Source organism: Tachypleus tridentatus, chromosome 12 (genome assembly GCF_004210375.1).
Source record: "Tachypleus tridentatus isolate NWPU-2018 chromosome 12, ASM421037v1, whole genome shotgun sequence".
In the NCBI taxonomy this organism is placed as follows: Eukaryota; Metazoa; Arthropoda; class Merostomata; order Xiphosura; family Limulidae; genus Tachypleus; species Tachypleus tridentatus.
Window position 1 is genome coordinate 33,148,200 of NC_134836.1, and position 22,307 is coordinate 33,170,506.

At 34.8% G+C, this 22,307-nt stretch overlaps 1 long non-coding RNA gene across 2 annotated transcripts; it reads left to right on the forward strand.

Annotated features, from left to right (window-relative positions):
* The first annotated feature begins 1,426 nt into the window (after window positions 1-1,426).
* On the forward strand, window positions 1,427-20,805 carry LOC143235536 (uncharacterized). 2 transcript variants are annotated; one of them, XR_013019272.1, is made up of 4 exons: window positions 1,427-1,568; window positions 2,041-2,183; window positions 10,064-18,959; window positions 20,308-20,805. It is a non-coding gene; the product is annotated as an uncharacterized LOC143235536 (long non-coding RNA). The 2 variants fall into 2 exon arrangements; XR_013019271.1 differs by having other exon boundaries at window positions 10,064-20,805.
* The last annotated feature ends 1,502 nt before the right edge of the window (window positions 20,806-22,307 follow it).

The window sequence follows — 22,307 nt, forward strand, 5'->3', positions numbered from 1 at the left end:
TTAGCAGTATACAAATGTACTGATGTTATAAACTTATAAGACGACAACATAATGTTATCCGTATTTTCATGTAATGCTGCTGGAAGCTCATAAGAATACCGTAATTTTACCGACATACAAAGGTAATGCTGATGTAAGCTTAGAAGACAATGTCCTAATATTTCTATAAACATACAAGAGTAATGGAACAGTTATCTTATATGAAAACACTACAATTCTGCTAGTATACAAAGGTAATGCTGCTCTAACTTCATAAGATACTACCATAACTCTTGCATCTTACAGAAGTGATGCTGCTGTAAACTCATAAGACAATTCGGTAATTTTACAACCATACAAAGGTAAGACAAGTGTGAGTTCATAAGACCGTACTGTAGTTCTATGAGGATACGGAGATAATGGTGATGTAACGAGGGGTAAAAGGGAGTATACCATTTGATTTCAAACTCTAGTTTAAGATGTCTGGTACAAGACGATGAAGTCTGGTCCAGTTCCTAACAGAGATAAAAAAATTAACTAAATCCACAAAAACAAAAACTGAAAGATTACACCATTGCGCTCGTCTTCTCTTTCATGGACAGTCGTGTTCGTAATTTGTGATGCTCTGCAATGTGCAATTAAGCAAGTTATAGAACTTCTTTATTTCTTGTTCACTACAGACCTATAATTAATAGGTGTTGAAATGAGTTGTTTAATATTACTTATCACTAAGCTTTCAAACTCCTTAACAATCCATCCCTGTTGTTACAGAGCCCAAGTCAATGGGTGTTGAAACAAGTTATATAATATTAGTTGAATCCTGAGCTTATAAACTGCTTAATAATCCTTCCTCAGTGGTTGAAAAGCCCAAAGTAATTTGTTTGTTTTTGAATTTCGCGCAAAGCTACTCGAGGGCTATCTGCGCTAGCCGTCCTTAATTTAGCAGTGTAAGACTAAAGGGAAGGCAGCTAGTCATCACCACCCACCGCCAACTATTGGGCTACTCTTTTACCAAAGAATAGTGGGATTGACCGTCACATTATAACGTCCCCACGGATTACGAGTCGAACGCCCAAAGTAACAATTTCAAAACAAGCTTTTTAGTATTATTTTATTCCTTATATTTTTAACTAATTAAAAGTTCTTTTACGGTTGATAGAGACACGGAATCAACAATTGTCAAATCAAATATAATATTAATGTTTTCTGAATCTTTTAATTCGGATTTTATTTTGTTAATTTGATTTGAATTTCGCACAAAGCTACTCGAGGGCTATCTGCGCTAGCCGTCCTTAATTTAGCAGTGTAAGACTAAAGGGAAGGCAGCTAGTCATCACCACCCACCGCCAACTTTTGGGCTACTTTTTTACCAACGAATAGTGGGATTGACCGTCACATTATAACGCACCCACGGCTGAAAGGGCAAGCATGTTTGGCGCAACGGGGATGCGAACCCGCGACCCTCAGATTACGAGTCGCACGCCTTAACACGCTTGGCCATGTCGAGCCGTTCGGATTTTATAACTGGCTAAAAAGGACTATTCAACAGTGGAAACTCGCACTCGAACCCGCGCCTCTCGTATAACGAGGTAAGTGCCTTAATCACCTGGCCATTCCCAGCCCGTTCTTTGGTGAGACTTAACTTACTTTTTGTATAATAGTTTCAAAGCAGTCACTTTAAGTAACACCTAGAATGATTTTTTCATCTGGAACCCACGAAATATAAAGTTATGAAAATCCATAACGAAAATCACGGTATTAATTAGGTTTCTTGTTAGATATTATGTAAGAATCAGATTTTTTATTTATACAGGTTTTTAGAAATATAAAACAAGTATGTAATCTACTTTTACTACTGTAATTAATGTTTTGACAGAAGTTGATAAGCTCATTTACTCTCGTGGTTATAAAATGTTTCTTGAAAAGCCTTTTCATTCATAATGAAAATCTGTAAACATGATAAACAAAAAGACGAGCTCAGGGTATAACTACACCAATTACGTAATAGATCGACGTTTTTCAAACTTTGACTTAAATATCATAAACAACTTTCTCAACTAGATAAATCCGGCACAGTCTGCTTTAAACCGCGGAACACAATTCATCGTGATCTCTACTCAATAAGCCAAAGTCCATGAGAAGCTCGGAAAGTTTGAACATCACGAAGCCTGATGATGTTGGGCATGTTTACGGGGAGAAAAGAGGTATAGTATCAAAACATTCTGAACTCTTATCAATATTACTGAACCAAGGAATTTGTTGTGAGAAGGAGGCTGTGTAAAAATGTTTTTGTGTCACTCGTCGACGAAAGGTCTTCGTGGCATAAATACAAATTCAGATACGTTTGTTTGATAGTGGTCTTAAATACTAGATGAAAGATTTAAAGAGAGATACTGCCATTCCGGAAAACAGTCGGGATAAAAGGATAACAGGAACACTATATTTTCAACACTTAGTTCACCAGGATCTTTTTTTTTTTTGTAGATGTCTAGCACCCACTCCATTGTATGTAAACGTATTACATTGATTTATTGCTGACATCTATTTAGTTCGTGAGGACTAGTTTCTCACTATTTCTCACTTTATTGTGTGTAGCTATATTAGCCTTTAATTGCTAATTAGAAAATTTGTGAAGACTTGTTTTTAGATGTTTACTTAGACATAGATTCCCTAATTCTTTTCTACAAGTTTCTCAAAACGAAGCTTGTACGTACAATAAGGCAAATCCTCTTTTGTGGATATTTATGTGTTACTTCAAAGTCTATAAATAAGCGGTTTTCATTTTGTCTCCTTTGCTGGTTATTGTCATTATAATTCCAGTATACACTGTAAAGTAGTGAAGCAAACATTAATTTCACTTATGTTAACTTTTTTTTAATTCATAAAAAGTTTCAAATAAATAAGGATCTTTTCAATGTTGCTGTTAAAAACAAAGGTTCTATATTATCGGGGTGAGTATCAATATGGTTCCAATAATTGGTTAGTTGGTAAAATGACTTGAAAATAAACCTTTTTTGCCTGTCCATACTTCAACTTTTCTTAACTGAGGAGCCAGTCTAATGAGTTTAAAGCTAAAATTAAAGAACGGTAATAGTTTGAGGAGGGGATGTGAGCAACAACGTTTCAGGGGTGTCCACCGCCAGCCATCATTTGTAACTCTCTACTCTGAATTATCTTGAACCTTCTAGTGCTTCACATATGAATTTAAATAGTGTTTGTAAATTCTGGTCTTATTAAGAACGGCATAAAATATTTATCATGTGATCTTTTCCTTACAGTTCAATCAGCATTGTTTCTTTTGATATAAAATTATAACTTTTTTTTAATTCCATTTCACACACACACTTGGTTCAGATAACTCTATTGCTGGCATAATGTCTAGAAACACATTGACGAAGTTATGAGTAATCATCTGTTCGGAATATTTTCAAATTGAATGACGTTATTTATAACAAAAGTAATTAGACGTGATACCCAAACCAATAGATTTGTTTTGAATTTCGCGCAAAGCTACTCGAGGGTTCTCTGCGCTAGCCGTTCCTAATTTAGTAGTGTAAGACTAGAAAGAAGGCAGCTAGTCATCACCACCTACCGCCAACTCTTGGGCTACTCTTTTACCAACGAATAGTGTGTTTGACCGTCATAGTATAACGCCCCTACTGCTGAAAGGGCGAGCATGTTTGGTGTGACGGAGATTCGAATCCGCGATCCTCGGATGACGAGTCGAGCGCCGTAACCACCTGGCCATGCTGGGCCCTGAACCAATAGAATAAACAAAAATCAATTAATCAAACTCAGGTTATTTAGAGTAACCACTTTTAATGAAGAATTGCTTTAAATCTGCAAAAATATACGTAAGAACTGTAAGATGTTTTGCTGTATGACGGGGACTAGCTTTAATCTGTTAGTTTAGTGTGCTTGAATTCTGAACTCGTAGATTTTTGGTTCAAAACCAGTTGACGCAAAAAACCACACTCCACAATTTGATGCAATAGGTGAGCAATAAAAGCGACAGCCAAATTCCATTATTAGGTTAAACAAGAGTATCTCTTTGTGTAACTTTGCAAGAAGATTCTATAAGCAACTGTGTGTAGGATGTGATAGAACGTTTTCAACATTTAAAAATGTGTTTATAAAGTTCAAAAATGGCAATGTTTAAACTAAAATTTTAGAAGTGTTACACTATAGGTTTCGATATAACGAGTGTGGCAGCCGCGCAATGTCATTAGTTTACCATTTCATAACTCAAATATGATTATATTTTGATACATATACATTCATTTAGAATTTTTCGAAATATTCATGCAGGTATTTTTATAGTAGTTAGTGTACTTTTAATCAGGATATAGTCAACTCGACCTAGCGCGAGATTTGTCAGAATAGTTTGTTTTGGAATTTCGCACAAAGCTACTCGAGGGCTATCTGTGCTAGCCGTCCCTAATTTAGCAGTGTAAGACTAGAAGGAAGGCAGCTAGTCATCACCACCCACCGCCAACTCTTGGGCTACTCTTTTACCAACGAATAGTGGGATTGACCGTCACATTATACACCCCCACGGCTGGAAGGGCGAGCATGTTTAGCGCGACGCGGGCGCGAACCCGCGACCCTCGGATTACGAGTCGCACGCCTTACGCGCTCGGCCATGCCAGGCCTTGTCAGAATAAGCATAGACTTTTTTTTTTTTTTTCTAGAATATAAATTGAGTATGATCCCTGATGTAAGTCAGTCAGAAATGTTGGATATTGACCCAAAATGACATTTTACTCGACTTAAAGTCCTTCATAACAATTTTTCTGGGCGTTGTTATCTGAAGAAGAACTTTCTTCTAGCAGCTAGACAGACATATACGTAAGAAGCTGGTCAGTTGTAAAGACAACTACAGTGAGAAGCTGGTGAGCTGTAAAGAATAAGTACAAAGATAAAATGGTCACTTGTAAAACTAAATATAATGAGGAGCTGGTTAGTTCTAAAAACTGAGTACAGCGAGAAGTGGTCACTTGTAAAACTAAATATAATGAGGAGCTGGTTAGTTCTAAAAACTGAGTACAGCGAGAAGTGGTCACTTGTAAAACTAAACATAATGAGGAGCTGGTTAGTTCTAAAAACTGAGTACAGCGAGAAGTGGTCACTTGTAAAACTAAATATAATGAGGAGCTGGTTAGTTCTAAAAACTGAGTACAGCGAGAAGTGGTCACTTGTAAAACTGAATATAATGAGGAGCTGGTTAGTTCTAAAACTGAGTACAGCGAGAAGTGGTCACTTGTAAAACTGAATATAATGAGGAGCTGGTTAGTTCTAAAAACTGAGTACAGCGAGAAGTGGTCACTTGTAAAACTGAATATAATGAGGAGCTGGTTAGTTCTAAAAACTGAGTACAGCGAGAAGTGGTCACTTGTAAAACTGAATATAATGAGGAGCTGGTTAGTTCTAAAAACTGAGTACAGCGAGAAGTGGTCACTTGTAAAACTAAATATAATGAGGAGCTGGTTAGTTCTAAAACTGAGTACAGCGAGAAGTGGTCACTTGTAAAACTGAATATAATGAGGAGCTGGTTAGTTCTAAAACTGAGTACAGCGAGAAGTGGTCACTTGTAAAACTAAAGTGGTCATAATGAGGAGCTGGTTAGTTCTAAAAACTGAGTACAGCGAGAAGTGGTCACTTGTAAAACTAAATATAATGAGGAGCTGGTTAGTTCTAAAAACTGAGTACAGCGAGAAGTGGTCACTTGTAAAACTGAATATAATGAGGAGCTGGTTAGTTCTAAAAACTGAGTACAGCGAGAAGTGGTCACTTGTAAAACTAAACATAATGAGGAGCTGGTTAGTTCTAAAAACTGAGTACAGCGAGAAGTGGTCACTTGTAAAACTGAATATGAGGAGAAGCAAAAAAATGAGAAGGTGGTCAGTTGTGAAGTCTGAGTAGAGTGAATATAATAAGTAAGTGAAACGTCTGTATACTTGAAAATGTAACAGTAACGACTGTTATTCTATTTACACAGCACCGTCCTCGTCTATGCTGGGTTTATTATCCATAAAACATTTTTTTCGACCTATGAAACAAATGAGTAACTTACAAAAAAAGATTTGATATCTTTCTATTGTTACTTTCTATTAGTGATATTTGATTACGGAAAATTCTTTCTTTAGAACATGCAAATCTTATGGCGGAGAAAATAAACCTGTGGTTGAAATAAGATCAGATTAATGGATGATGTTTAGGAAAAAATCCTTTCTTCAATCAGATTTGCAATAGAAGAACTATATTAACATTCCTGAATCAGACTTAAGATTGGGTACTGATCAGCGACCACACAACAGAGTTCAGCAAAACCTCTATAATTCATTTCCTAAGAAGGGAACAAACATTTAAAACGAGTTTCTACGAAAAGGAACTGTTAAAGCAACATTAAACTGACAATGAAAGTCTCCATGAAAAATCAAAATGGTTGCTAATCAGCATGATTTGTGTCTGGATTGTTTAGCATTCAACCTTATTGAGCGCTTAGTAGACAACCAGAGTTATCAGTGAGCTGTGTTGGGATTTAGGGCTCAGTTCAAGGCTCAAAAATGAAAAGCTTTTTGTATCTTACAGACTAATCTGTGACGTCTAATAGGTAGGCATACTCAAACATGCTGGTGTTGTAGACCCTGTGGATGGTCTCGTCAGCAACTGGTAGAGACACAAATTAGCAAATTGAAATAAGTGAATCTTGCATCTGACAAAGATAAATGAAACAGAAGAAACCCCCGAGAAGACGCCTAGGGGATATGTAAGATCATCCCTGTTCTAGCTGTGTTTTTACAGCATGCTGGTAGCAAGATTGGTAGCAGAATCAGTGTGCACAGATTTTGTACCAGATGAAGTCCAAATGGGTACAAAAAGGTCATTACGGGCTAGAAACTAGATCAAATTAGCTAAGTCTGAGTTGTGTCTGACTACCAACCGAGGTGAGTGTAGTAGTTATGAACTCCCATGCATATGATGGATGGTTTCATTGAACATATGGTTAAATCTTCGATGAGCTGTATAAACCCTGGCAACAGTTAGGAGAAACTTGTTAATGGCAACATTCCTGTCTTATATATTAAACAAATAATATAACTTTAAACCTGCGATGAGCTGTAGAAACCTTGACAACAATCAGGATAAAGCTGATAACATCAACGTTTCCGTCTGAGACTAAACAAAGAGAGGTGGTTAACTCCAATGAGACGCATAAATGCTGACAGCAACCAGGAGAAAGCTGTTAACAGCACAACATTTTCTTTTAACATTAAAGAAAAACTACATGGTTAAACCTTAGATGATTTTTTTAAAAAACTTGACAAAAATTAGGAGATAGCTATTAACATCAACATTTCCGTCTTATATTAAACGAAGAATAGATATCAAACCTTTTGATAAGCTGTAGAAATCCTAACAACAATTAAGAGAATTAAGTCAACAGAAACATTTCTGTCTTATATTAAACGGAGAATGTGTGTCAAATCTTCGGTATGCTTTAAATCAACTCTTTCTTAGTTATACTAAACAATGAATAAGTGATTCTGTGTATTCCCTTGCTCAGATATTACCATCAGTTGTCTTTGTTTTAATTTCTTTTCGAGAATTCGTTTTCATTACATTTTACCATTTCTCAGGTGTGCTCAAATATATATATATTCATGCGGACACAAACATAACATTATATGCATACATTTAACACAACTCTTGTAGATAATACTCATAATAGATTGTCCTAACTACTTTAACCCATTATTTTTTGCATATTCTCGTTTCTCTGCTAATCATATTGTCCTTCGTTTCTTTTATTACGCCGATGGACTCAGCAGATAGCCCGATGTGGCTTTGCTGTAAGAAAACACACACAAACACACTTTTATTACACAGGAAGTGAAAAGCATATATCATGTTCTAAAGCATTATCATTGTCTCCACTATCAACCCGTACATTTTTCTTCGATAAAACCAATTACGATATTAGTATTTTCATAAACCTTTGAAAATCACATGATCAGCTTCTGTTGTCAATCATGAAGGCGGCATTTCAGAATGACAACAATTTTAGGTTTCCAAAATGTTATTCACTTCTACAACAATTGCTCTTTGGAGGTGCTTTTGCTGACATTGTTCAATTCATTGTTACATATTAGTATACAGTTAACGTGACATTTAAATCAATTTTAACTGTATGCCTTAACTGGGGCCATCATCGATTTTATTGCCATTTGAGACGTTCATGTTTGATACCACGTTTTCAGTGAGTATATGCGGGAGTAGTGGACATTTCCTCTTTACTCTCGTATTTACATGCCATGCAACAAAATACCTTAGAATTCTTGCATGCACAGTTGCTTAATTATCTTTTTCCAACACATTTTCAGTGAGTAAGTGTCTTTTGGAACTTCTGAAAATCGTTGTTGTGTCACCTAGATTGGTTTCGAACATCCAAATGTAAGATAGAAGGTAGATCCATCTTTGCTCTGTCAGCTCATTTTTGGATAAGTGTTGAATAAAGAGTGCACATTAAATATTGCTGAAAAGAGTTTGCTTTCGGTGGGAGACATATTAAATCGTTCAACTTTCTACTCCTGAAGAGGTACGTGTGTGATGCTGCCAAGAAAGAAAATCTTTCTCCACCATGCGAAGGATTCTGGGAGTAGATATGAGATTATTTTTTACCTCATACTCCGCGGATTCTCTATACTGTACTAATAGACTGTAAGTCCACTTCCTTTTGCGGTGCTTCAGTGTCACAAAGCTAGTGTCATCCTTCCTTGCGGATGCATACAAAGAGGTGGGAAGAGCATAGTCCTGTTGGCCCAGTAACTTTGATTTTCATGGATCAGTTTTTACTGGTCTGCTAATGTTCTGAGCCATATGTCCATCACATCAAGTATACTGCTTGCACAATAAACAAGCATAACCACAATAGCAGTGTCGTTGGCATACGCCAAATGCGTTTAGCATTCAAATGTTGTGCTGTTTATAAAAATGTGAAAAGTATCATAGTGCTATTATTTATTACATGTGAAGTTATAAAGTTAATAACATTAACATTTAGAAAAAATAAGGCTTTGACACCTGTAACTTTTATAATTAGGGGTAGCTACTGTTTTGGTCAGTATCTGCATAAAACTATGGACATTCAACAATTTTCTGCTAGTGTGCAATATAAACATAAGTGGGTGTTTTTAAGGTATGTCATATCTCACTTCTAAAACTGTATAGATATTTAAAATTCAACATTGGCTAAATCGTAACAGATTCCAACCAATAATTTTAAAATATTTCCTTTTCCAGCAGGAAATATATATATATATATATATATATATATCGATATAGGTACTATTTATCTGCATGGGTCTTACCATTCTGTACTTTGTGGTTCGAAATTTCTATGTGTAGCATCATTTTTGACATAAATAGAAAGAAATTTAACATATAGGACAAACGTCTCTCGGAGATCGCATAGGCTCAACAGTAAATTCAGTTTTCGGGTGAGGTACACTGATTTCAGAAGGTAGGTCTGAAATTTAATAAAACATAAGGCAACCGAAGATAACACGAAGTGTGCACAGAACCTCAATTTCAAGATCGTGCTTACAGACTATATACAAAGTATACACATTTCGATTTTCAAATACTTAAAAACTCAAACTGAATCAACTCTTTTAATCAAGTTTCTCAATGGGAAAAAAACAAACAAAATCCATTTTCAAATAAAAAGTCCAAGAGCCAAACCTAAACTTCTTGATTTAGATGTTTTTGATAAAGAATATTCCTGATCTAACTTGAATCTAGAAAGTTAATTTTTAACTTTGGAAAATATTGTGGTTACTGTTACAACTTGTCCCCCTAGTAGCTCAGCGGTAAGTCTGCATGCTCATGACGCTAAAAATCGGGTTTCGATATCCATAGCAGACATAGTTCAGATAAAATAGTTTGTAGCTTTGCGCTTAATAACAACCAAACCAAGTTATTACTTGTTATTAAATTTTTCTTTACCTGTTAGTTACCTTATAGTAAAACAGTAATATAAATAAATGTTGCAAACATGAAAGTTTTGTTTTTTTTCTTTCAGCCCCCCAATGGCACAGCGGCATCTCTGTAGACTGACATCACCAGACACCGGGTTTCGATATCCGATATAGATAGATCACAGACAGCCCATTGTGCAGATTTGTGCTTACCTTCAAACAAACCACATCTTTCTTTTTTTTTTATCTAACTTCAACCCTTGTATATTTTACTTGTCTTTAATCTTCCATAAGCAAACATACATTAGTGTTTGCTTGATTTTTTTTAAGTATAATTATTGAAACTTTAAAAAAACAGGTTAGATATGTATCTATGTGTTACCAAAAAGTGCTAAGCATATTTTCAGATAATATTTAAAAGTTACGGTTTACTGGTTACATGTTTTCTAAATTCCTGTCATTGAGGATTGATAGGTGTCAGGGTACGCAATGAACTCCCCAGTCACCAATGGGTGTCAGGGTATGTAATGAACTAAAACAGGCCCCGGCATGGCCAGGTGGTTAACGCACTCCACTTGTAATCCGAGGGTCCCCGGATCGAATCCCCGCCACATCAAACATGCTCGCCCTTTCAGCCGTGGGGGCATTATAATGTCACCGTCAATCCCACTATTCGTTGGTAAAAGAGTAGCTCAAAAGTTGGCAGTGGGTGGTGATGACTTGCTGTTTTCCTTTAGTCTTACACTGATAAATTAGGGATGGTTAGCGAAAATAGCCCTTGAGTAGCTTTACGCGAAATTCATAATAAACCAAACCAAAAACTAAAACAATTTCCAAGAGCCATTTACATTTAAACTGAACGCCACGCTGACTATGTGACAACTATTGACTATGAAGGAACGTCATTAGAAAAGTGATGATAAATCTAAGCTATGTGTGTATGTACAGAGAAGGAGCTTGTTCAATGGAAATGCAATAAGTCGGTGAATATAACCATACGTTTTACATTTGTTACTGTTTTCTGTACTAAGCGTTGATATAGCTATGTTTGACTTTAAGCCTAATTACTATTATAATTATTCATTCCAAAAAAATGCACACGGGAAAAGTTAAACGCTTGTCCTTGGCGAATTTTAGTACAGTTTTATTTATTTTAGATTTTAACGATTCGAATCTGGGTATCATGATTAAGAGGTAAAAAATTTATATTTTTTTAATATTCACATTTTTAAAAAATTAAAAACAATTACAGTTTCAACTAGGTCCATGTGTATAAATTCTATTTCTTCTGATTTGGGTTATTTCAAAAGAAAAACGCCCTAATTTTATTTAATACAAAACATGAGAGAAGAATACTTTTTTCTTGCACTTTCGTTAATCACACCAATTAGCGCACTGTAAAACTGGCAAAAACCTAATATTTTCGTTTAAAACGTATATATACGAAACAGCTTGGTACAATATTGGCAAACCTACTCACTGATATCACGTGACCTCAGTGTACACGTAATTCTCCCAAATTCTCTAATAGAACAGGGAGGGGAATCTAATTTTTGAAAGGATGTTAAGAGTTGTTGCAGTAAGATGCGGTGTAGAATTACCAGTTATAATGACTCGTTATAAAAACTATTTGAATGTATAACGCTATAGTGTGTTCTTGCTGTGACGTCATGGGTGACACATTTGCCGCTAATGTAACTGGTTTTTATTATACCTTATACTTAATGAATATGACATTATATGAACTTCCTTTTTTTTGCTGTGTCACCCTTCTTTCACAACAGTTACTGACTGAGTGGTAACTTTAATAAATATGATATTGTGTGAACTTCATTTTTTTTCTTTGCACTCTTCATTCACAAAAATTATTGGCTGAAGTGGTAACTTAGGTGGGAGTGGTTGGTTTTAGCAAGTTTCTGTGTCTAGTTGAAGCTCCAAGCTGTACTTAGCTCCAAAGCCCAGCTTAGTTCATTATCCAAACTCTACCTTAATCCTGCTATTTTAACGCAGGTGAGTTATAGTGGTCATTATATGTGCTCGTCTTTTCTATTACTGCTTGGATGCTTTAATATTATAAGAGAATCTACTTCATTCCAGAGTTAATATGGAACATGGACATTTATGCTTTTAACGACAGGTTAGTTTACAGTTAAGAAAGAGGTTCCAACTTCCTTTATAGAAGTGTCTTCTTCTATTATTCCACAATATCAGTTTAATGTCAATGACAACAGATTCCTTGTCAGTTCAAATGTTTGGCTGAACAAAGTACATTTACTAGCTATCCAAGAAGTCACTGGTAACTTGTTCTATTCTATATTCAATTTTTTTAGAAGGTATCAGACTTCACATATTATGATTTATTGAATTCAACCAACAAAAATAACTTATTAGCCAAACGCACGAGCATTTTGAGCAGACGTGCTATTCTTGAGTACTAAATGCTAACAGTCTGGATATTCTATAAGTACCTCATAAAATCTTGACGTGTTCAGGTTTCGCCACATCATGGCAGATTTTCTTCTGAAGTGGTTATACCAGATAGACAGCAAATCAGACCGTGGTTCAGACTCCATCGGATAAACATACCCTGCAGGGTTTGGCAGACCATAGAGGACCAAGTTTTTTTAGATCCATTTCAATTTCAAGTGTTGATCTTAAACCATAAAAACACGAGAATTTAGTAAACCGTAAACCTTTATTAAGCATTTTGCAAAAGAGAAGCAGGAAGTATTGTATTTGTATACATGGTAAAGTTACTAAGATATTAGCCGCTTTTTTCAGTTCTTACCACAGAGAGGACAGACAACCAGCAGCGCTCTATCATCCATCATACGGCCTAAGACTGTCTGCCACTCTTATAACGTACCTGCAGCTTAAAGAGTGGAAGTTGTTTTGTTTGTATCGCAACGTAATTGGCCAGTTCCGATATTAAGAACTCTATTACAGCATCCCCCCACACACACTCCAAATCTTATTGGTGATACTCACTCACTGAGAATCTTGGAACAACAAACAAGGTTAATTGTAAAGGGGCATGTTGAAACACGGAACAGCTCTTTCTCGCGAGAGTTAGGTGATTTTATGTACCCTGAAGGGTCAGGTACGCTTTGACCTTTTCCTCCTTCCATCACTTTCATGATCATGCAGTATGAGTTGGTATGGCTACTGCTTTAGGGTCAGAGTAGTCTGAGTTTACTCCAACCCATTTCAGGACAATGTCCATTTACTATTTTCGTACATTTATCGATATAATTTGCTCCGTCAGTAGGAAATCTAGTTTGATGGCGGTCTTTTTATTTTTCTCCCTACGGAACGGCACGGTTTGATTTGGTTTGTTTTGAATTTTGCGCAAAGCTGCATGAGGGCTATATAGGCTAGCCGTCCCTTATTCAGCAGTAAGATAAGAGGAACGGCAGCTAGTCATCACCACCCACCGCCAACTCTTGGGCTATTCTTTTACCAACAAATTCCACTATTCGTTGGTAAAAGAATAGCCCATAACATTATAACGCCCCCATAATTGAAAGGGCGAGTATATTTGGTGTGACGGAGATTCAAACCTGCGACCCTTGGATTACGAGTCGAGTGCCTTATTCACGTGACCATGCCGGGCCTGAACAGCACGGAACACATTATTGTCATATGATTAACGATGAGCTGTAAAGGATTTATTGTACAATTAAATACTCACTTTGATAAATAAATGTGAATATTGATTTAAATGGCAAAGATCGTCACCGCCAGTTTGAAGTACTAAAACGATGCATTAAAAAGTTGATTATCTTAAAATCTGTTATTATTCTTAATGTCCACTGATTTAGCGTCTCTAAAAACAGAGAAAACCTTCATGTTTAAAGTCTTATCCAACTTTTATATACACAACATCAACTGTGAACTTCTAATTTCTGAATGAATACAAGCTGTTTGTTGAATCAGTTGTTGAAATCACCTAGCCTTTCAAATCGAAAATAATTCCTGTGTTAAATGCAGGGTTCATGGAGATGCATTGAAACTTGAGGGCCCAGCATGGTCAGGTGGTTAAGGCACTGGATTCGTAATCCGAGAGTCGTGGGTTCGAATCCCCATCACACCAAACATGCTCGCCCTTTCAGCCGTTGGGGCGTTATAATGTTACGTTCAATTCCACTATTCGTTGATAAAAGAGTAGCCCAAGAGTTGGCGGTGGGTTCTGATGACTAGCTGCCTTCCCTCTAGTCTTACACAACTAAATTAGGGACGGCTAGCACAGAGAGCCCTCTAGTAGCGAAATTGAAAACAAACCAAACTTGAGTTTTCTTTATTGCTTGATTCCATCTTTGACAGTAACATCTTGTTCTTGCGAGTTCTTACTGTTACTTTACATATTTTATTACATCCACTGCACACACATGTATATACTATGGAGAAATTTACGATAACACCGTTCATTTTGTGCAGAATCATGTGCTACACGTGCATAGCTGTATATAACATAGAAAATTGGTACATTAATATCACCATTAAACGTTTTTGGATATTTGCCCGAGATGCAACTTAGGATTTAGTGGATCAGCCTTTAGAAGGCTCTGTAGTTAAATAAAATAACACAGTAATGCTAAAATGTACACTAGTAGTATTAATAACCACATAAACAAATGCGATGTATGCTTACCCCTATCTGTTTCCCCGTCAATCTTCATTCTCAGAATTGATTCGATTTTAGAATGATAGATTATCTTGTTGTTAAGCTAAGAAAACCGGTTGTTAATCAGAATCCAAATGTGTTGTCACTATTTAACACAACATAAGCTTCTATCCTTCATTATGATGTAGATCAAAATCTTGACTAACTTTTCAGATTCAAAGCCTTGTATTGTGTGAGGCCTGAAGATGGCTAAACAAATGATAAAAACTTGTCAAGATTAGCTGGCAGATACTGTACGATATTTGTAATTGTGTTCTTTTTATTGTGATTTTATTTAGTGTTTAGTTTTATGTATTTCAATTATTGTAGGTTTTTAATTTATTTTTTATGATTTTTAACTTGTGAGTTTAATAGCATGTTCTTATATTTAGTATATAACCACGGTTTTATGTTACTGTTTTTTCGGCATATTCTTCGGCATATGTTATTCCTTACTGACACAAGTTAGAAATACTGGAATTCATACTTGTCAATCCCCTTCTCCCCTATCGCTGAATCATATTACACTGTTCAGCTTACCCTGTATCTAGCCACGTCTCCTCACATACTTTTCTACAGTTAACGGCTCGAATGCTTCATGGCCAGGTGATTAGGGCGCTCGACACGTAATCTGACGATAACGAGTCAAATTCCCGTCACACCAAATATGCTTGCTCTTTCAGTCGTGGGGTCATTATAGTGTACAGTCAATCCCACTGTTCGTTGGTAAAAGAGTAGCCCAAGAGTTGGCGGTGGGTGGTAATGACTAGCTGCCTTCTCTCTAGCTTTACACTGCTAAATTAAGGACGTCTAGTGCAGATATCCCTCGTGTAGCTTTGCGCGAAATTCAAAAATAAAAAACAACTTATGAAATTTAGCTGATCTTTAAGGTTTCTTGCACGCAAAACCTTACCAATATTGTTTTACACAGAGCTTATAGTAATACTCAACAAAGTTTTAGAAACGTACAAGGTGTTCATTTAAAAACGGACAAAAATGTTGTAGGACAATTTTCATGCACTTTGCAAAACTGAACATCTTATTCCCAAACTCCTTTATGTTAAGTCTACTAGTAACAAATGGTGCTTCTTTAATAAAGTAGTTCAAACAACCTCAAATCAAAGATTTTTACTTTTAAATTAAAGATAAAGCCTGTGAAACTAAACAAATATGGAAGATATAGAGCAGTTGAAAACAAGGTTAGTCCTTAGACCAAGTACGTTTGAAAGTAAAAATTATCAAGTGTAAGGAAAGATTAACAGTTGAGCTGTTAATAAGTTCAATTAACAAAGCTACATCTTCTTGGAACACATATGCATACTTTAATGACAACGAGGGACCTTTTGATTCGTCTAATACATTCCATCCACTATAATAAACTATCAAATAAAAATAATACACTTAAAGCCAGCCTTTATCATACAAATATTTATCAAACCCTTTCTCAGACTTTCTTAAATTAACTGTACCTACCACATCTGAAAATAACCAATTTTGAAGGTTAACCATCCTGTTAGAAAATAAAGCTGTCTTGCTAAAGATGGCTTCTATCCTGCCAAAACCAATATTTATGTGCCCTAGTTCTGAAACTCGTAAAATGTGAACCATCTGTTCCAAAAAAGCTTCATTGTTTCCGTTGAACTGATCCCACAAATCTAACTAGCCAGTTTGGGCGTCCTTATATATATAACAAGTCATAATTGAAATAATTATATCTCACGTGCATTATCTTGACTCCACCTTGTCATAATATTAACTCTTATCGTTGAATATGAAGTGAAATAAAATCTTGATAGTGACATTATAACATTTAATTCACACTTTATTAAACAAAGTTGTTATAATTATGCTACGACATTTAAAACACACTTCAGTATATAGTTGTTCATACTGACATTAAAACATTTAATTCTCATTACTGAACAATTGTGGTCATGGCATTATGTCACTTAGGACACACTTTTAACTTTCAAGATAAAAGTGTTTATATTTTTCCTTCAGCAATGGGTTACACGAAGCCTATTATTTCTCACAGCCATGCATTCAGGGAACCCATATAAAAATGAATTACAACATATATTATGATTTTTGATGTGAACATATTCATTAATATGATCTCGATTTCCTTCTAAAGCATCAATTAAATACGTTAATTAATGACTAAAGAGTAACACTGTTACTTGAAACCTAGGGGGAGACCCGGGGAAATTACGTTAAGCCTTTTGGCTTATCTCCATCCGGTGTCCCACTGTCCTAGCACTGGTTTGCACTACATCGAGTTGGTTTGACATGGCAAGGGACCTTCAACTCTGTTAAACCTCTTACTATGTATTAATGGGAAATTTCCATTAAAAGATTCCAAACATTTACCAGTGACATCCGTCCATGTGGAAGTTGTTATTTTTTTCAAAGTCAATTACTAGTTTTCTCATATATTATAGGCGATTGAGGCTCTTCTCAATGATCTAATAATTAAAAGCCTTCTTATTAAAAATAACTATCGCTTTCTTATTTGTGTCGATACGAATTAATAAACTTATATTTTTAGAATAAAATATGTATGAATAGCCATAATTATGGAAGAACAGAAACATGGCAAATGTTACTGTAAAGTTACCAGTATCCTTTAGTAGATGTTACTTTCAGAGAAAGTTAGATTTGGTGTTTATAAAAAGTTTCTTTGTTAGATTCAATATTCAGAGAATATTGTTAAATTTGGTATATTATAATTAAAAGTCAGTTGTTATATTTAGCGATGTTTCTCTATACCTTTGTTTTTGATCAAAGTTAGATTTATTTCCGTTGTTTAACGAGTGATAAGCGTATCACTCAATTATTTGAATTTTCTTGAAAGCTGACGACAGGAGTTGAACGATATAACACATGAGTAAGACGAGGCTAAAAGAGATTCGTTCTTTGATTAGTGAGTATGTTTTATTGGTTGATTTATTATTGACTTATTGAGTTTCTCAGTCGATGTGTCTGTTATATCAACTTCGTGAGTATGTGTCCACATTACACTAAAGATACAGAGATACGAATTTCGTAGATGTGAAAAAATTGGAAGTGATTATTTAGGGTTATTTTTGTGTTTTTGTTTTATAACAAAGCCATAGTTTGTTGTATGCAGTCTCCAGGGAATAGAACCCTGAATTTTAATGTCGTAAGCTCATAGACTTACCCGCTATCCCATTGGGGTAAGTTGTGATGTTATGTTTATCGTTAGTTCGTAAAACTGAGTAGGTGTAAAACATGTAGCCGAAAAAGTGCAATATTTTCATAGCATTAAATGTACAAGAATTTGCACCACGTTTTATCGAATAACCCGCCTACCACTAGAACCAGTTGACTGAAACCTAATTGTTTTATTAGCCGTAACATAGCGGCTCATAGAATAGCTCTGAGATTTTTTCGAGCATAAACTTTTAGCTCATAGCTACATCTCTTGACCAACTTGAGATCTAATTATAGCCGCGGCTATTGAGGATTCCATCTTGTTTTTGACATCAAATTAAATTTCCCTATTAGATTTCGCATTTGTTGAACGTTTAATTGGCATTTGGTGAATTTTTCGATGTTATATGTGCTATGTAATTAAGATTTTCTTCCTGAGTGTGATAATTTACAGATATTTTGTGTTTATTTTCGTATTGCAAATAAACTCTTCTTAAAATACAAATTAAGTTAACATTTTGTAAGTAATGTTTCTACACAGTAGAGCACTTTTGTTAGTAGGGTATGAAGTGGGCATATTTAGATTAGAAAAAAAAACGAAAACAGTTGATAAAGTTCTACATTTCAGTTAGCCAATGAAATAAATGTTGTAGGGGCTGAAGAGGGCTAGTAAACTGGATTGTAAAATGGCTGGATAAGAAAAGGCAAAGTTGTTAATGGTGACCGGTTACATTAGTTTGTATCCCAGGAGTCATAGCGTTGGCTTTTTACTATTCAAATCAAAGATATTGAATTATAATATTAATAAAATTTGCTGATGACATGAAACTCAGATATGTTGAGGATGCTGATGTACTATACAATGGCTTGTATCAATTAATTAGCTGGACAAACAATCAGCTGATATAAGTCTCACTTGGAGTATTGTGTACAATTTTGATTTCCTTAGCTACGAAAGAATATTGTCTCATTGGAATATGTTCGGAAGAAGGCTACTATATTGCATCAGAAATAGAAGGAATGAATAAGCTAAGATCTCTCAGTTTATTATCTCTTGAAAAAAAAGAAAGAAAGAAGGATGAGGGATACCCTTGTTGAGGCTTTGATGGTGCAGATCATAAGAGGAGACTTCATGTATAGATTGAGAACAGTCTTTGTATATGGTAAATAAAACTGCAAATAGTTTCTTGATGAGGGTCTTATTGCTGGATATACAAGACTGTTTAGTTTAACAGTTATTATTTAGTTTTCATAACAAAAGTGTTAACAGTTATTTATTTTAAAAGTAATAGTTATGACGGGTTTTCTCAGGTAACTCGGTAAGAGTCGTGCGCTGTGTTTACAATGTAGTCGTTGTAGTAAGCTTTTGTATTATTGGTGACGTCATCTACTTCATTGGGTTGTTTTGTTTTGACTTTCTCGTAAAGCTACACGAAGGCTATATGAGACAGCCGTCCATAATTTAGCAGTGTAAGACCAAAGAGAAGGCAGCTAGTCATCACCACCCACCGCCAACTCTTGGGCTACTCTTTTGCTAACCAACAGTGGGAATGACCGTACATTATAACGTTCCCACGGCTGAAAGGGCGAGCATGTTTGGTATGACCGGAATTAGAACCCACGACCCTCAGATGCTTCAATAGCTAGTAATGCGATATACAAGACGTGACAAATTAGTAAAAAGAAGCTAGTTTCTGTAATAGGGAGAAATCACTCACAAAATTTAAATAAGACAGAGAAGTTTTTCAAGCTGAGAAATTTATTTTAGTTTCAGGATGTTTTCCCTAATAATAATCGATCCTTCATTATGTACAAGCTCATATATATATAGGACTGACTAGTCGCAAAATAAAACAAAATGATATTGTAGTTCTAGTGTTAGATTTAGCATTATTGAGCGTTTTACTTATGCACTTAAAATTTTTAAATGTTACACTATTAAATATAATATTTCTGAACGCTCTGTTATTAGTTTTGGTTTTATTGTAACTTTCCTTGTTACTGAACGTTCTACTAGATAACACTACGAGTGATTATTCTATTAGTGTTGGTATTATTTAACTTTCCACACTCTTGAGTTAGTATAACCGAACATACTGCTATTTGAAGTGATATTATGGAGTATTCTTGTGTTGCAGAGTGTATCATTGAATGTTCTACTTTTAGAGCTGGTATTACTGAACATTATGTACATTTTTTTGGGTATTTGCTTGTTCGTAACATGAATATTTTGGTTTTGAACGGATAATTTAAGAGGAAGCAGGTGTGTTATTATACGAATATTTTCTACACAAGATAATAATGAATAGTACTTGTATCTTTACACGTTAATACATGCTTGTTTTTCTTATTATGAACTAATAACGCATTGAGTGAAAACAGTGTGGGAGTATTATCTTTTTAAGCGGTTTGTGTAATGGAACATTTGGCATATTATTGTGGAATAGAACGTATTTTTTAAAAGATGAAGTTGGTGAAATATTGATTTTGTATTTAAATTTCTTTTCGCAGTATATATCCTTAGCGGTGAATCACGTTTAAGATCTGCTGTTTTGTAACTTAAAGTTGTTATTCAAAACTCTTGATCCGTGACTGAAGTTTGAAAAACGGAACAGTGAATATTTCGAAGAAAAATATAGTCTTACTAAATCTTGTGGTGCTGCAAAAATTCTCCTTCATATCAGTTTAGAAGTCAGCTCTTAGGATTTAAAGTCTAGCCCAGTAAGGTACTTTATTTGAGAGTAATAAGAAACTGTGTGAAGTTCACTTTTTAAATTGAGGTCGGTAATAATATTTTAAGATTTTTGATATGTCTTCAACTCCTGCTGCAAGCTTAGCAGTTTTGTCGTTATTTAACGTTTTTATTGTGCTGATTTAAAGTACAATACCGTGATTTTTTTTTCTATTTTTTATGTACAATTACATATTAAAGCTCTAAAATAAAAATGTATTCCCAACTTAAAGGAAAAATAATGAAGAAAGAATAAAGATGTTTTGTGGTTTTTTCGAGACCTGTTAGACTGAAGTATTTATTAATTCCATGTAATAACATTTGACACTACATGGCCAGAGTGAAAGTTGAACTGAATTAGATGAGTTGTTCATCTTAATGTCTATATTTCCATGTTCATGAGCGTAAGACAACTGAATTATTGTTTCACATTAAAAAGGTTTATTTCGCAACATACCTTCGAAAGTACACTAATTTTCGAGAAGTACTTTCTGGATCATTAAAAAACACGATACTAAGTATGAACTGACTGGAACAAAAACTCTTGATTGACCTCCAGCTTTAGAGAAATTTGAATATTGTTGGTGAAATCATGGTATAGAAATCAAAAACTGTTCGTGTTTTAAAGAAAACGGGGCACTGGGAAACAGATTAGAAGGAAATTAGGACATCAAAAATCCTATGTGCAACATATGTCAAGGGGAAAATCTTTAACTGAGTAGGTCAGAGCGTCTTCTGCTCTAATATTATTAGGGCACAAAAGAAAGGACCGTCGGTAATAAAAATAATTTAAAATGAAATATTGCTAAGTGAAAAAAACGTAGATTCATATTAACTAATAAAACTTATGTCAAAGATTTCTAACTTGTATTATATAACAAGGGTCATATAATAACCAGCTAATCAAAACTTTTATGTAATAAAGTTATGACATAACTGACTAACTGAACACACATGAATTCATAATGAGTAACGAAACTTACGTCATAGTCAACTAAAGTTAAACACCAAGACTGACCGTGAGTAACAAACTTATACCTTAACCACCTAGCGGAAAACATCATATACATACATGTTTAGCGATAAAAACATAACACAAGCAGCAGACTAAAAATTCATTAAGTAAAGCATAACGTAAACAGTTAATTGAAAACATCCAGTCTCACAATAAATAATAAAACATATTAAAAGCAGCTAATACGACCGTAAATAAGTGACAAAACTCTAAACATAATTATCTAACTGAAAACATGTTGAAACATAATAAAAAACAAACTTTACACCACACACATCTAAATTAAAACATTTAGGCTCACATTAAGGAACACATAACATAAACAGGTAGCTGAAAACATGTAACTCATAATTAGTAAAAACTTGATGTTAGTTTAAAACAATTAAGCAACACATCACGTTCTAAATCCACCTAACCAAATATACGTCGACACTAATTAACGCATATCACAAAACTAACTGAAAACACATTTATTCACGTTAATTAACTAACTTCATAGAATAAACAGCTAACTGGAAATATTAAGTAAAACAGTACATAAACAGCTAATTGAAAACATATACACTTACACTTAGAAGTAAAACATATTCTATAACCAGCTACCTTAAAACTCGCAGACTCATATTAAACAATAAAACAAATACTATAACCAGGTAACTTAAAAACATGTCGACTTGGAATAAGTAACAAACCTTATACCATAACCGACTACTGAAAACACGAAGACTCGCTTTAAGTAAAAGATAACATAAATAGCTGAATACA